The sequence below is a fragment of the Hyla sarda genome, chromosome 2 (genome assembly GCF_029499605.1).
Source record: "Hyla sarda isolate aHylSar1 chromosome 2, aHylSar1.hap1, whole genome shotgun sequence".
Lineage (NCBI taxonomy): Eukaryota > Metazoa > Chordata > Amphibia > Anura > Hylidae > Hyla > Hyla sarda.
The window spans coordinates 514,385,809-514,401,932 of NC_079190.1; positions in this window are offsets into that span (position 1 = coordinate 514,385,809).

Consider the following 16,124-nt stretch of genomic DNA (forward strand, 5'->3'; position numbering starts at 1 on the left):
TGATAACTTTTGTTCCTTTAATTTCCAAATTGTAAAAAATAAGATTAAAGGGGTATTCCGGCTTTATACATCTTATCCCCTATCCAAAGGATAGGGGATAAGATGTATGATTGCAGGGGTCCCTCCGCTGGGGACCCCCGTGATCTCGGTGCAGCCCCCGGAATTCTGTGCCGGGCGCTGCCTCCGAGGCGGGGACGTGACACAATGGCCACACCCCCTAGTGACGTCACACCACGTCCCCTCCATTCATGTCTATGGGAGGGGGCGTGACGGAAGTCACGCCCCCTCCCATAGACATGAATGGAGGGGTGGCGTGACGTCATTAGAAGGCGTGGCTGTTATGTGACGTCCAGGACTGTTTTATTAATGACCTATGCCTATTCACTTTTAAAGGTGTAGTCCAGTGCTAAAAAACGTATCCCCTATTCTAAGGATAGGGGATAAGGTTCAGATCATGGGGGGTCCGACCGCTGGGGCCCGAGCTCACTGGCCAAATAGCGGGTGTCGACCACCACACGAAGCGGCGGCCGACACGCCCCCTCAATACTGCGCTATGGCCGAGCCGGAGATTGACGAAGGCTCATCCCCTTCCCGCGGGCGGCTGAGGCCCCCTACAGGAGATCGCGGGGCGGTCGGACCCCCCCGCTATCTGAAACTTATCCCCTATCCTTAGGATAGGGGATACGTTTTTCACCACTGGATATCTCCTTTAAGGGGTTATACAGTGTTTTATGAAAATTAATTTTGTGCTCGGACGGGGGTAAAATAGCAAAGCACATACTTACCTAGCCCTAGTCCCACAATGGTGCCCCGCAGCTCCCAAAATTTGCCGGTGTCCTGTCTTGGCCAGTGATTGACGGAGCTGGGAATTCCTGAGCTAATATTAATAATAATTCTTTATTTATATAGCGCACACAGATTCCGCAGTGCTGTACACTCAAATTGGTCCCTGTCCCCATTGGGGCTCACAACCTAAGCCTATCAGTATGTTTTTGAAGTGTGGAAGGAAACCGGAGTACCCAGAGGAAAGCCACGTAAATACAGAGAGAACATACAAACTCTTTGCAGATTTTGTCCTTAGGGGGATTTGAACCCAGGACCCCAGCCTAGGTGAGCCTAGGTATAGCCAATGTCAGGCATACCTTTTATATATAGGCCCCATTGTCACTAGTCCTGTCTGCAACAAAGACCTTCCTGAGCCTAGCCCATGTCTCGCTGCAAAGATAATTCTGCAATTCTTCAGGAGGTTGAGCAAGGAGAGAGCTAGACAAGGGCCTCGCTTTTGTTCCACTGGTTTCTCTAGTGGCAACTTCTTGGTACAGATAGTAACAATAGTAAGTGGAGGGAAGTCCTTAGTTCGCTTTTCTGTATTTTACCACAGTCACCTCCAGTGAGATCCACATCCGGTAGTTTTTGGACATTAAAGGGGTACTCAACCACTAGACATCTTATCCCCTATCCAAAGGATAGGGGATAAGATGTCGGATTGCAGGGGTCCCACCACTGGGGACCCCCACGATCTCCCTGCTGCACCTGGCATTCATTTAGAGCGTCGGGTGCAGCGCCGGAGACCACGGCCTCTTGTGACATCACGGCCATGCCCCCTCATTGCAAGGCTATGGGAGGGGGCGTGACGGACGTCACGCCCCCTCCCATAGACTTGCATTGAGGGGCGTGGCTGTGACGTCATGAGCGAAGTGTGACTGTGACGCCATGAGCCTCCGCCCCCACATCGCCAGTCATAAAACATGGAGCGAAGTTCGCTCTGTGCACTGATGTCTGGGGTGCCGCAGCCAAGATCGCGGGGGTCCCCAGCAGTGAGACCCCTGCGATCAGGCATCTTATCCCCTATCCTTTGGATAGGGGCAGAGTACCCCTTTAAGCTAGTGCACCAGAGAGCTGAAACATCTGTCATATTCAAGTATACTTGACAAAACACAAAAGATTTTTTCTGCAGAATTATCTGTGAAAGCAGCAATCTGTTAAAGGGACAGTGACTAAATTCTTCTACCACAAAACTTTCTCAGGCTACATTCAACTATAAATATTGTACTGGATTCCATGATGGGTTAAGTATCATCCATGTTATTTGATAAACCCTCGGTCAGAGGTCTCGTTCCTGGGCTTTGTGTGCTGGAACAGCTTTTTATACCGTAAAAAAAAGGTTGTGGTTAACAGGAGAACTTTGGGTTAACACCACTCAGCTCAGGGACTACAACCCCCATTATAGCCCATAACATGATCCCAGAGATCACTGCACTATCCAAGAGATCAGGGAAGAGAATGTCACATTAATGTAAAGGAGCCCATACATGAATGTCAGAGCTGAGCGTGCATGTATGATGGGGGCAGGAGGAACAGTATAATGGGGGCAGGAGGAACAGTATAATGGGGGCAGGAGGAACAGTATAATGGGGGCAAGAGGGACAGTATAATGGGGGCAGGAGGAACAGTATAATGGGGGGGTTGGAGGAACAGTATAATGGGGGCAGGAGGAACAGTATAATGGGGGCAGGAGGAACAGTATAATGGGGGGGTTGGAGGAACAGTATAATGGGGGCAGGAAGAACAGTATAATGAGTGAAGGAGGAACAGTATAATGGGGGCCGGAGAAACAGTATAATGGGGGCAGGAGGAACAGTATGATGGGGGCAGGAGGGACAGTATAATGGGGGAGGGAAGAACAGTATAATGGGGGGAGGCAGGAGGGACAGTATAATGGGGGCAGGAGGAACAGTATAATGGGGGCAAGAGGAACAGTATAATGGGGGCAGGAGGAACAGTATAATGGGGGCAGGAGGAACAGTATAATGGGGGTAAGAGGAACAGTATAATGGGGGCAGGAGGAACAGTATAATGGAGGCAGGAGGAGCAGTATAATGGGGGCAGGAGGAACAGTATAATGGGGGCAGGAGGAACAGTATAATGGGGGCAGGAGGAACAGTATAATGGGAGCAGGAGGAACAGTATGATGGGGGGCAGGAGGAACAGTATAATGGGGGCAGGAGGAACAGTATAATGAGGGGCAGGAGGAACAGTATAATGGGGGCAGTAGGAACAGTATAATGGGGGCAGGAGGAACAGTATAATGGGGGCAGGAGGAACAGTATAATGGGGGCAGGAGGAACAGTGTAATGGGGGCAGGAGGAACAGTATAATGGGGGCAGGAGGAACAGTATAATGGGGGGGCAGGAGGAACAGTATAATGGGGCAGAAGGAACAGTATAATAGGGGCAGGAGGAACAGTATAATGGGGGGCAGGAGGAACAGTATAATGGGGGCAGGAGGAACAGTATAATGGGGGAGAAGGAGGAACAGTATAATGGGGGCAGGAGGAACAGTATAATGAGGGGCAGGAGGAACAGTATAATGAGGGCAGGAGGAACAGTATAATGGGGGGCAGGAGGAACAGTATAATGGGGGCAGGAGGAACAGTATAATGGGGGCAGGAGGAACAGTATAATGGGGGAGAAGGAGGAACAGTATAATGGGGGCAGGAGGAACAGTATAATGGGGGCAGGAGGAACAGTATAATGAGGGGCAGGAGGAACAGTATAATGAGGGCAGGAGGAACAGTATAATGGGGGGCAGGAGGAACAGTATAATGGGGGAGAAGGAGGAACAGTATAATGGGGGCAGGAGGAACAGTATAATGGGGGAGAAGGAGGAACAGTATAATGGGGCAGGAGGAACAGTATAATGAGGGGCAGGAGAAACAGTATAATGAGGGCAGGAGGAACAGTATAATGGGGGGCAGGAGGAACAGTATAATGGGGGCAGGAGGAACAGTATAATGGGGGCAGGAGGAACAGTATAATGGGGGCAGGAGGAACAGTATAATGGGGGAGAAGGAGGAACAGTATAATGGGGGCAGGAGGAACAGTATAATGAGGGGCAGGAGGAACAGTATAATGAGGGCAGGAGGAACAGTATAATGGGGGCAGGAGGAACAGTATAATGAGGGGCAGGAGGAACAGTATAATGAGGGCAGGAGGAACAGCATAATGGGGGGCAGGAGGAACAGTATAATGGGGGCAGGAGGAACAGTATACCGAGGGGCAGGAGGAACAGTATAATGGGGGAAGGAGGAACAGTATAATGGGGGGCAGGAGGAACAGTATAATGGGAGCAGGAGGAACAGTATAATGGGGGGGCAGGAGGAACAGCATAATGGGGGCAGGAGGAACAGTATAATGGGGGAGAAGGAGGAACAGTATAATGGGGGCAGGAGGAACAGTATAATGAGGGGCAGGAGGAACAGTATAATGAGGGCAGGAGGAACAGTATAATGGGGGGCAGGAGGAACAGTATAATGGGGGCAGGAGGAACAGTATAATGGGGGCAGGAGGAACAGTATAATGGGGGAGAAGGAGGAACAGTATAATGGGGGCAGGAGGAACAGTATAATGGGGGCAGGAGGAACAGTATAATGAGGGGCAGGAGGAACAGTATAATGAGGGCAGGAGGAACAGTATAATGGGGGGCAGGAGGAACAGTATAATGGGGGAGAAGGAGGAACAGTATAATGGGGGCAGGAGGAACAGTATAATGGGGGAGAAGGAGGAACAGTATAATGGGGCAGGAGGAACAGTATAATGAGGGGCAGGAGAAACAGTATAATGAGGGCAGGAGGAACAGTATAATGGGGGGCAGGAGGAACAGTATAATGGGGGCAGGAGGAACAGTATAATGGGGGCAGGAGGAACAGTATAATGGGGGCAGGAGGAACAGTATAATGGGGGAGAAGGAGGAACAGTATAATGGGGGCAGGAGGAACAGTATAATGAGGGGCAGGAGGAACAGTATAATGAGGGCAGGAGGAACAGTATAATGGGGGCAGGAGGAACAGTATAATGAGGGGCAGGAGGAACAGTATAATGGGGGCAGGAGGAACAGCATAATGGGGGGCAGGAGGAACAGTATAATGGGGGCAGGAGGAACAGTATACCGAGGGGCAGGAGGAACAGTATAATGGGGGAAGGAGGAACAGTATAATGGGGGGCAGGAGGAACAGTATAATGGGAGCAGGAGGAACAGTATAATGGGGGGGCAGGAGGAACAGCATAATGGGGGCAGAAGGAACAGTATAATGGGGAAGGAGGAACAGTATAATGGGGGCAGGAGGAAGAGTATAATGGGGGGCAGGAGGAACAGTATAATGGGGGCAGGAGGAACAGTATAATGGGGGCAGGAGGAACAGTATAATGGGGGCGGGAAGAACAGTATAATGGGGGGCAGGAAGAACAGTATAATGGGGCAGGAGGAACAGTATAATGGGGGGCAGTAGGAACAGTATAATGGGGGCAGGAGGAACAGTACAATGGGGGCAGGAGGAACAGTATAATGGGGGTAGGAGGAACAGTATAATGGGGGGTGGTAGGAACAATATAATGGGGGAAGGAAGAACAGTATAATGGGGGCAGGAAGAACAGTATAATGGGGGCAGGAGGAACAGTACAATGGGGGCAGGAGGAACAGTATAATGAGGGGCAGGAGGAACAGTATAATGAGGGCAGGAGGAACAGTATAATGGGGGGCAGGAGGAACAGTATAATGGGGGAGAAGGAGGAACAGTATAATGGGGGCAGGAGGAACAGTATAATGGGGGAGAAGGAGGAACAGTATAATGGGGGCAGGAGGAACAGTATAATGAGGGGCAGGAGAAACAGTATAATGAGGGCAGGAGGAACAGTATAATGGGGGGCAGGAGGAACAGTATAATGGGGGCAGGAGGAACAGTATAATGGGGGCAGGAGGAACAGTATAATGGGGGCAGGAGGAACAGTATAATGGGGGAGAAGGAGGAACAGTATAATGGGGGCAGGAGGAACAGTATAATGAGGGGCAGGAGGAACAGTATAATGAGGGCAGGAGGAACAGTATAATGGGGGCAGGAGGAACAGTATAATGAGGGGCAGGAGGAACAGTATAATGAGGGCAGGAGGAACAGTATAATGGGGGCAGGAGGAACAGCATAATGGGGGGCAGGAGGAACAGTATAATGGGGGCAGGAGGAACAGTATACCGAGGGGCAGGAGGAACAGTATAATGGGGGAAGGAGGAACAGTATAATGGGGAAGGAGGAACAGTATAATGGGGGCAGGAGGAAGAGTATAATGGGGGGCAGGAGGAACAGTATAATGGGGGCAGGAGGAACAGTATAATGGGGGCAGGAGGAACAGTATAATGGGGGCGGGAAGAACAGTATAATGGGGGGCAGGAAGAACAGTATAATGGGGCAGGAGGAACAGTATAATGGGGGGCAGTAGGAACAGTATAATGGGGGCAGGAGGAACAGTACAATGGGGGCAGGAGGAACAGTATAATGGGGGTAGGAGGAACAGTATAATGGGGGGTGGTAGGAACAATATAATGGGGGAAGGAAGAACAGTATAATGGGGGCAGGAAGAACAGTATAATGGGGGCAGGAGGAACAGTACAATGGGGGGAAGGAGGAACAGTATAATGGGGGTAGGAGGAACAGTATAATGGGGGCAGGAAGAACAGTATAATGGGGGCAGGAGGAACAGTATAATGGGGGCAGGAGGAACAGTATAATGGGGGAAGGAGGAACAGTATAATGGGGAAGAAGGAGGAACAGTATAATGGGGTCAGGAGGAACAATATAATGGGGGAGAAGGAGGAACAGTATAATGGGGGTAGGAGGAACAGTATAATTGGGGCAGGAGGAACAGTATGATGGGGGGCGGGAAGAACAGTATAATGGGGGGCAGGAGGAACAGTATAATGGGGCAGGAGGAACAGTATAATGGGGGGCAGTAGGAACAGTATAATGGGGGCAGGAGGAACAGTACAATGGGGGCAGGAGGAACAGTATAATGGGGGCAGGAGGAACAGTATAATGGGGGGGGTGGTAGGAACAATATAATGGGGGAAGGAAGAACAGTATAATGGGGGCAGGAGGAACAGTACAATGGGGGGAAGGAGGAACAGTATAATGGGGGCAGGAGGAACAGTATAATGGGGGCAGGAAGAACAGTATAATGGGGGCAGGAAGAACAGTATAATGGGGCAGGAGGAACAGTACAATGGGGGGAAGGAGGAACAGTATAATGGGGGCAGGAGGAACAGTATAATGGGGGCAGGAAGAACAGTATAATGGGGGCAGGAGGAACAGTATAATGGGGGCAGGAGGAACAGTATAATGGGGGCAGGAGGAACAGTATAATGGGGGCAGGAGGAACAGTATAATGGAGGCAGGAGGAACAGTATAATGGGGGGAAGGAGGAACAGTATAATGGGGGCAGGAGGAACAGTATAATGGGGGCAGGAAGAACAGTATAATGGGGGCAGGAGGAACAGTATAATGGGGGCAGGAGGAACAGTATAATGGGGGAAGGAGGAACAGTATAATGGGGAAGAAGGAGGAACAGTATAATGGGGGTAGGAGGAACAGTATAATTGGGGCAGGAGGAACAGTATAATGGGGGCGGGAAGAACAGTATAATGGGGGGGCAGGAGGAACAGTATAATGGGGCAGGAGGAACAGTATAATGGGGGGCAGTAGGAACAGTATAATGGGGGCAGGAGGAACAGTACAATGGGGGCAGGAGGAACAGTATAATGGGGGGCAGGAGGAACAGTATAATGAGGGCAGGAGGAACAGTATAATGGGGGGCAGGAGGAACAGTATAATGGGGGCAGGAGGAACAGTATAATGGGGGCAGGAGGAACAGTATAATGGGGGGAAGGAGGGACAGTATAATGGGGGCAGGAGGAACAGTATAATGGGGGCAGGAGGAACAGTATAATGGGGGCAGGAGGAACAGTATAATGGGGGCAGGAGGAACAGTAAAATGGGGGGTGGTAGGAACAATATAATGGGGGCAGGAAGAACAGTATAATGGGGGCAGTAAGAACAGTATAATGGGGGCAGGAGGAACAGTACAATGGGGGAAGGAGGAACAGTATAATGGGGGCAGGAGGAACAGTATAATGGGGGCAGGAAGAACAGTATAATGGGGGCAGGAGGAACGGTATAATGGGGGCAGGAGAAACAGTATACTGGGGAAGGAGGAACAGTATAATGGGGGCAGGAGGAACAGTATAATGGGGGGCAGGGAGGAACAGTATAATGGGGGGAAGGAGGAACAGTATAATGGGGGGCAGGAGGAACAGTATAATGGGGGAAGGAGGAACAGTATAATGGGGGGCAGGAGGAACAGTATAATGGAGGCAGGAGGAACAGTATAATGGGGGAAGGAGGGACAGTATAATGGGGGCAGGAGGAACAGTATAATGGGGGCAGGAGGAACAGTAAAATGGGGGCGGAAAGAACAGTATAATGGGGGGCAGGAGGAACAGTATAATGGGGGCAGGAGGAACAGTATAATGGGGGGCAGGAGGAACAGTATAATGGGGAAGGAGGAACAGTATAATGGGGGCAGGAGGAACAGTATAATGGGGGCAGGAGGAACAATATAATGGGGGGTGGTAGGAACAATATAATGGGGGCAGGAAGAACAGTATAATGGGGGCAGGAAGAACAGAATAATGGGGGCAGGAGGAACAGTATAATGGGGGCAGGAGGAACAGTATAATGGGGGCAGGAGGAACAGTATAATGGGGGGTGGTAGGAACAATATAATGGGGGAAGAACAGTATAATGGGGGCAGGAAGAACAGTATAATGGGGGCAGGAGGAACAGTACAATGGGGGGAAGGAGGAACAGTATAATGGGGGCAGGAGGAACAGTATAATGGGGGCAGGAAGAACAGTATAAAGGGGGCAGGAGGAACAGTATAATGGGGGCAGGAGGAACAGTATAATGGGGGAAGGAGGAACAGTATAATGGGGAAGAAGGAGGAACAGTATAATGGGGGGCAGGAGGAACAGTATAATGGGGGCAGGAGGAACAGTATAATAAGGTCAGGAGGAACAATATAATGGGGGAGAAGGAGGAACAGTATAATGGGGGTAGGAGGAACAGTATAATTGGGGCAGGAGGAACAGTATAATGGGGGACGGAGGGACAGTATAATGGGGGAGAAGGAGGAACACTCTGATGAGGGGCAGGAGAAACAGTATAATGGGGGCAGGAGGAACAGTATAATGGGGTCAGGAGGAACAGTATAATGGGGGCTGGAGGAATAGTATAATGGGGGAGGCAGGAGGAACAGTATAATGGGGACAGGAGGAACAGTATAATGGGGGGCAGGAGGAACAGTATAATGGGGAAGGAGGAACAGTATAATGGGGGCAGGAGGAACAGTATAATGGGGGGGTTGGAGGAACAGTATAATGGGGGAAGGAGGAACAGTATAATGGGGGCAGGAGGAACAGTATAATGGGGGGGGCAGGAGGAACAGTATAATGGGGGCAGGAGGAACAGTATAATGGGGGGAAGGAGGAACAGTATAATGGGGGCAGGAGGAACAGTATAATGGAGGCAGGAGGAACAGTATAATGGGGGGAAGGAGGGACAGTATAATGGGGGCAGGAGGAACAGTATAATGGGGGCAGGAGGAACAGTATAATGGGGGCAGGAGGAACAGTATAATGGGGGCCGGAGGAACAGTAAAATGGGGGGTGGTAGGAACAATATAATGGGGGCAGGAAGAACAGTATAATGGGGGCAGGAGGTACAGTATAATGGGGCAGGAGGAACAGTACAATGGGGGGAAGGAGGAACAGTATAATGGGGGCAGGAGGAACAGTATAATGGGGGCAGGAAGAACAGTATAATGGGGGCAGGAGGAACAGTATAATGGGGGGCAGGAGGAACAGTATAATGGGGGCAGGAAGAACAGTATAATGGGGGCCGGAGGAACAGTATAATGGGGCAGGAGGAACAGTATAATGGGTGCAGGAGGAACAATATAATGGGGGCAGGAGGAACAGTATAATGGGGGGAGGCAGGAAGAACAGTATAATGGGGGCAGGAGGAACAGTACAATGGGGGCAGGAGGAACAGTATAATGGGGGGCAGGAGGAATAGTATAATGGGGGCAGGAGGAACAGTATAATGGGGGCAGGAGAAACAGTATACTGGGGAAAGAGGAACAGTATAATGGGGGCAGGAGGAACAGTATAATGGGGGCAGGAGGAACAGTATAATGGGGGGAAGGAGGAACAGTATAATGGGGGGCAGGAGAAACAGTATAATGGGGGCAGGAGGAACAGTATAATGGGGGGCAGGAGGAACAGTATAATGGAGGCAGGAGGAACAGTATAATGGGGGGAAGGAGGGACAGTATAATGGGGGCAGGAGGAACAGTATAATGGGGGCAGGAGGAACAGTATAATGGGGGCGGAAAGAACAGTATAATGGGGGGCAGGAGGAACAGTATAATGGGGGCAGGAGGAACAGTATAATGGGGGCCAGGAGGAACAGTATAATGGGAAAGGAGGAACAGTATAATGGGAAAGGAGGAACAGTATAATGGGGGCAGGAGGAACAGTATAATGGGGGGTGGTAGGAACAATATAATGGGGGAAGGAAGAACAGTATAATGGGGGCAGGAAGAACAGTATAATGGGGGCAGGAGGAACAGTACAATGGGGGGGGAAGAAGAAACAGTATAATGGGGACAGGAGGAACAGTATAATGGGGGCAGGAAGAACAGTATAATGGGGGCAGGAGGAACAGTATAATGGGGGGCAGGAGGAACAGTATAATGGGGGCAGGAGGAACAGTATAATGGGGTCAGGAGGAACAATATAATGGGGGAGAAGGAGGAACAGCTTAATGGGGGTAGGAGGAACAGTATAATTGGGGCAGGAGGAACAGTATAATGGGGGACGGAGGGACAGTATAATGGGGGAGAAGGAGGAACAGTCTGATGAGGGGCAGGAGAAACAGTATAATGGGGGCAGGAGGAACAGTATAATGGGGGCAGGAAGAACAGTATAATGGGGGCAGGAGGAACAGTATAATGGGGGGCAGGAGGAACAGTATAATGGGGGCAGGAAGAACAGTATAATGGGGGCAGGAGGAACAGTATAATGGGGCAGGAGGAACAGTATAATGGGTGCAGGAGGAACAATATAATGGGGGCAGGAGGAACAGTATAATGGGGGGAGGCAGGAGGAACAGTATAATGGGGGCAGGAGGAACAGTATAATGGGGGCAGGAGGAACAGTATAATGGGGGGCAGGAGGAATAGTACAATGGGGGCAGGAGGAACAGTATAATGGGGGCAGGAGAAACAGTATACTGGGGAAGGAGGAACAGTATAATGGGGGGAAGGAGGAACAGTATAATGGGGGGCAGGAGGAACAGTATAATGGGGGAAGGAGGAACAGTATAATGGGGGGCAGGAGGAACAGTATAATGGAGGCAGGAGGAACAGTATAATGGGGGGAAGGAGGAACAGTATAATGGGGAAGGAGGAACAGTATAATGGGGGCAGGAGGAACAGTATAATGGGGGCAGGAGGAACAGTATAATGGGGGGTGGTAGGAACAATATAATGGGGACAGGAGGAACAGTATAATGGGGGCAGGAAGAACAGTATAATGGGGGCAGGAGGAACAGTATAATGGGGGGCAGGAGCAACAGTATAATGGGGGCAGGAAGAACAGTATAAAGGGGGCAGGAGGAACAGTATAATGGGGGCAGGAAGAACAGTATAATGGGGGCAGGAGGAACAGTACAATGGGGGGCAGGAGGAACAGTATAATGGGGGGAGGCAGGAGGAACAGTATAATGGGGGCCGGAGGAATAGTATAATGGGGGCAGGAGGAACAGTATAATTGGGGCAGGAGGAACAGTATAATGGGGGGGCAGGAGGAACAGTATAATGGGGGCAGGAGGAACAGTATAATGGGGGCAGGAAGAACAGTATAATGGGGCAGGAGGAACAGTATAATGGGGGCGGGAGGAACAGTATAATGGGGGCAGGGGGATCAGTATAATGGGGGCAGGAAGAACAGTATAATGGGGGGAGGAGGAACAGTATAATGGGGACAGGAGGAACAGTATAATGGGGGCAGGAGGAACAGTCTAATGGGGGCAGGAGGAACAGTATAATGGGGGCAGGAGGAACAGTATAATGGGGGCTGGAGAAACAGTATAATGGGGGCAGGAGGAACAGTATAATGGGGGCAGGAGGAACAGTATAATGGGGGAAGGAGGAACAGTATAATGGGGACAGGAGGAACAGTATAATGGGGGCAGGAGGAACAGTCTAATGGGGGCAGGAGGAACAGTATAATGGGGGCAGGAGGAACAGTATAATGGGGGCAGGAAGAACAGTATAATGGGGGCAGGAGGAACAGTATAATGGGGGCAGGAGGAACAGTATAATGGGGGAAGGAGGAACAGTATAATGGGGAAGAAGGAGGAACAGTATAATGGGGGGCAGGAGGAACAGTATAATGGGGGCAGGAGGAACAGTATAATAAGGTCAGGAGGAACAATATAATGGGGGAGAAGGAGGAACAGTATAATGGGGGTAGGAGGAACAGTATAATTGGGGCAGGAGGAACAGTATAATGGGGGACGGAGGGACAGTATAATGGGGGAGAAGGAGGAACAGTCTGATGAGGGGCAGGAGAAACAGTATAATGGGGGCAGGAGGAACAGTATAATGGGGTCAGGAGGAACAGTATAATGGGGGCTGGAGGAATAGTATAATGGGGGAGGCAGGAGGAACAGTATAATGGGGACAGGAGGAACAGTATAATGGGGGGCAGGAGGAACAGTATAATGGGGAAGGAGGAACAGTATAATGGGGGCAGGAGGAACAGTATAATGGGGGGGTTGGAGGAACAGTATAATGGGGGAAGGAGGAACAGTATAATGGGGGCAGGAGGAACAGTATAATGGGGGGGGCAGGAGGAACAGTATAATGGGGGCAGGAGGAACAGTATAATGGGGGGAAGGAGGAACAGTATAATGGGGGCAGGAGGAACAGTATAATGGAGGCAGGAGGAACAGTATAATGGGGGGAAGGAGGGACAGTATAATGGGGGCAGGAGGAACAGTATAATGGGGGCAGGAGGAACAGTATAATGGGGGCAGGAGGAACAGTATAATGGGGGCCGGAGGAACAGTAAAATGGGGGGTGGTAGGAACAATATAATGGGGGCAGGAAGAACAGTATAATGGGGGCAGGAGGTACAGTATAATGGGGCAGGAGGAACAGTACAATGGGGGGGAAGGAGGAACAGTATAATGGGGGCAGGAGGAACAGTATAATGGGGGCAGGAAGAACAGTATAATGGGGGCAGGAGGAACAGTATAATGGGGGGCAGGAGGAACAGTATAATGGGGGCAGGAAGAACAGTATAATGGGGGCCGGAGGAACAGTATAATGGGGCAGGAGGAACAGTATAATGGGTGCAGGAGGAACAATATAATGGGGGCAGGAGGAACAGTATAATGGGGGGAGGCAGGAAGAACAGTATAATGGGGGCAGGAGGAACAGTACAATGGGGGCAGGAGGAACAGTATAATGGGGGGCAGGAGGAATAGTATAATGGGGGCAGGAGGAACAGTATAATGGGGGCAGGAGAAACAGTATACTGGGGAAAGAGGAACAGTATAATGGGGGCAGGAGGAACAGTATAATGGGGGCAGGAGGAAAAGTATAATGGGGGGAAGGAGGAACAGTATAATGGGGGGCAGGAGAAACAGTATAATGGGGGCAGGAGGAACAGTATAATGGGGGGCAGGAGGAACAGTATAATGGAGGCAGGAGGAACAGTATAATGGGGGGAAGGAGGGACAGTATAATGGGGGCAGGAGGAACAGTATAATGGGGGCAGGAGGAACAGTATAATGGGGGCGGAAAGAACAGTATAATGGGGGGCAGGAGGAACAGTATAATGGGGGCAGGAGGAACAGTATAATGGGGGGCAGGAGGAACAGTATAATGGGAAAGGAGGAACAGTATAATGGGAAAGGAGGAACAGTATAATGGGGGCAGGAGGAACAGTATAATGGGGGGTGGTAGGAACAATATAATGGGGGAAGGAAGAACAGTATAATGGGGGCAGGAAGAACAGTATAATGGGGGCAGGAGGAACAGTACAATGGGGGGGAAGAAGAAACAGTATAATGGGGACAGGAGGAACAGTATAATGGGGGCAGGAAGAACAGTATAATGGGGGCAGGAGGAACAGTATAATGGGGGGCAGGAGGAACAGTATAATGGGGGCAGGAGGAACAGTATAATGGGGTCAGGAGGAACAATATAATGGGGGAGAAGGAGGAACAGCTTAATGGGGGTAGGAGGAACAGTATAATTGGGGCAGGAGGAACAGTATAATGGGGGACGGAGGGACAGTATAATGGGGGAGAAGGAGGAACAGTCTGATGAGGGGCAGGAGAAACAGTATAATGGGGGCAGGAAGAACAGTATAATGGGGGCAGGAGGAACAGTATAATGGGGGGCAGGAGGAACAGTATAATGGGGGCAGGAAGAACAGTATAATGGGGGCAGGAGGAACAGTATAATGGGGCAGGAGGAACAGTATAATGGGTGCAGGAGGAACAATATAATGGGGGCAGGAGGAACAGTATAATGGGGGGAGGCAGGAGGAACAGTATAATGGGGGCAGGAGGAACAGTATAATGGGGGCAGGAGGAACAGTATAATGGGGGGCAGGAGGAATAGTACAATGGGGGCAGGAGGAACAGTATAATGGGGGCAGGAGAAACAGTATACTGGGGAAGGAGGAACAGTATAATGGGGGGAAGGAGGAACAGTATAATGGGGGGCAGGAGGAACAGTATAATGGGGGAAGGAGGAACAGTATAATGGGGGGCAGGAGGAACAGTATAATGGAGGCAGGAGGAACAGTATAATGGGGGGAAGGAGGAACAGTATAATGGGGGCAGGAGGAACAGTATAATGGGGAAGGAGGAACAGTATAATGGGGGCAGGAGGAACAGTATAATGGGGGCAGGAGGAACAGTATAATGGGGGGTGGTAGGAACAATATAATGGGGACAGGAGGAACAGTATAATGGGGGCAGGAAGAACAGTATAATGGGGGCAGGAGGAACAGTATAATGGGGGGCAGGAGCAACAGTATAATGGGGGCAGGAAGAACAGTATAAAGGGGGCAGGAGGAACAGTATAATGGGGGCAGGAAGAACAGTATAATGGGGGCAGGAGGAACAGTACAATGGGGGGCAGGAGGAACAGTATAATGGGGGGAGGCAGGAGGAACAGTATAATGGGGGCCGGAGGAATAGTATAATGGGGGCAGGAGGAACAGTATAATTGGGGCAGGAGGAACAGTATAATGGGGGGGCAGGAGGAACAGTATAATGGGGGCAGGAGGAACAGTATAATGGGGGCAGGAAGAACAGTATAATGGGGGCAGGAGGAACAGTATAATGGGGGCGGGAGGAACAGTATAATGGGGGCAGGGGGATCAGTATAATGGGGGCAGGAAGAACAGTATAATGGGGGGAGGAGGAACAGTATAATGGGGACAGGAGGAACAGTATAATGGGGGCAGGAGGAACAGTCTAATGGGGACAGGAGGAACAGTATAATGGGGGCAGGAGGAACAGTATAATGGGGGCTGGAGAAACAGTATAATGGGGGCAGGAGGAACAGTATAATGGGGGCAGGAGGAACAGTATAATGGGGGCAGGAGGAACAGTTTAATGGGGGCAGGAGGAACAGTATAATGGGGGCAGGAGGAACAGTATAATGGGGGCAGGAGGAACAGTATAATGGAGGCAGGAGGAACAGTATAATGGGGGGCAGGAGGAACAGTATAATGGGGGCAGAAGGAACAGTATAATGGGGGCAGGAGGAACAGTATAATGGGGGGGGGGTAGGAGGCACTGTATAATGGGGGCAGGAGGAACAGTATAATGGGGGGCAGGAGGAACAGTATAATGGGGGGCAGGAGGAACAGTATAATGGGGCAGGAGGAACCGTATAATGAGGGGTAGGAGGAACAGTATAATGGGGGCAGGAGGAACAATATAATGGGGGCAGGAGGAACAGTATAATGGGGGCAGGAGGAACAATATAATGGGGGCAGGAGGAACAGTATTATGGGGGCAGGAGGAACAATATAATGGGGGCAGGAGGAACAGTATAATGGGGGCAGGAGGAACAGTATAATGGGGGGCAGGAGGAACAGTATAATGGGGGCAGGAGGAACAGTATAATGGGGGCAGGAGGAACAGTATA